Below are 1,845 nucleotides of genomic sequence, written 5' to 3' on the forward strand. Positions count from 1 at the left end.
TCATCTTTAGAGGATTTCCCAAAAGATTTTCACATGCTGAGGTCTGAAGGCAAGTGAGCTAATAGGATTAAATTAACTCTAGATACTAAAGTTGAAAACTAAAGGGGCTAAAAAACTTGGCAGAGAAGTGGCAAGGTATGAAAACAAACTGTGCTTCAAGAAAAGATACGCATTATAGATATTTTCCAGTCAATGATCCATACCGTCACTTGAACAGTTCAAAGAGTATCCTCTGCCACATTACTGAATAATTCAATGGCACCTTACTTTAACCCAGACCTAGAGGTCCATCTATCATTTTTATCATTGTCTCTCCCTTCCAGCTGAAATTTCAGTCAAGTTTTTAGGATGAGAGAAAAAGAAATTGGCTTTTGGATAGTCTTATAAAGACTAGAAAAAGGCAAGTCGCTTCTTAATAAGACAGGTAGAATTGTAATTGAAAGAACACACGTATCTCATATAAAAGAAATAACAAGGAAATCTCAGTCTCATGGAGTAAACAGTAGACCGATAACACAATGTGCTAATGGTAAAGGTAGAGGTACATATCGAAGTTTATGAAAAAACAGAACAGTACTAGACAAGTCTAGAGAAATTTTTTTTTTTTTTTTTTTTTTTGAGACGGAGTCTTGCTCTGTCGCCCAGGCTGTAGTGCAGTGGCCGGATCTCAGCTCACTGCAAGCTCTGCCTCCCGGGTTTACGCCATTCTCCTGCCTCAGCCTCCTGAGTAGCTGGGACTACAGGCCCCCGCCACCACACTTGGCTAGATTTTTTGTATTTTTTAGTAGAGACGGGGTTTTACCGTGTTAGCCAGGATGGTCTCGATCTCTTGACCTTGTGATCTGCCCGTCTCGGCCTCCCAAAGTGCTGGGATTACAGGCTTAAGCCACTGCGCCCGGTCTAGAAATTTTTATAGAAAGGCTGGATCCAGGAGACTAGAGACAATAATTAATATATCATGATGAGTGAGAATTCAGTAGGGTTCAGGAAACTTTAGGGGGAACACTCTGAAGGCACTGGTGGTGGAATGTATAACATAAGAAAATAACTGCAATTATTATGGGGAGAGCACTTTGAATTTCATAAATGTAAAATATTTGAGCTTTGGGAAAGAAGAACTGTCTGGAAATTGATTAATAATATAATGATCACATTACTTAATTAAAATAATACCTGTGTCTGGGAGGCAAAAGGCTAACACCCAAATCCTAGAATAATTATGTTAGTACATGGTTTGACTTGGCAGGAAGAGCTATGATTTATAGTCAGTACAAATCTGCAGACTATCTAGTTAAACTCTGTTTAAAATAGTATAAGAGATGAATAATGGCACATACATTCATAATATTTTACCAACTGCATATTGACTGATTTGTGGTTCTAACATAAATAAGATATTAATGGGTAGTTGTTTTTATACTAAAACACTAGCAATTAAAGAGTCCCTCCTTTAAGGGCTAGAATCAGTTGTTTGGTACCATTTGGCCTTTGTTACAAATCACATAATGCACTGAGGTTTGAAATTTGAAGAAAAGTTTCATAAAGAGTAAGATTTTTACAGAAATTCTCCCTCATCCCATGGTATATCTGATTTCTCAGATTTATTAACAAAAATAATGAATCCTTATCCTCAAGCTTCTTATAGCCATTTTTCTGATGGATTATTTATGCTGTTGAGCTCTGCTCTATTTCCCATCCCTACCTATCACTTCACAGGATTTTTTAAAAGTTTGGCAAATAATCTAGATACGTTTTATAGTCAGATGCAGTTAACTACATTTCTGACTGTAATCTGAGATCAAGAAGCCATTACTTGACATTTGATCAAGTTATAAGCTATATTTC

Source organism: Colobus angolensis, unplaced genomic scaffold (assembly GCF_000951035.1).
Source record: "Colobus angolensis palliatus isolate OR3802 unplaced genomic scaffold, Cang.pa_1.0 Scaffold436, whole genome shotgun sequence".
Lineage (NCBI taxonomy): Eukaryota > Metazoa > Chordata > Mammalia > Primates > Cercopithecidae > Colobus > Colobus angolensis.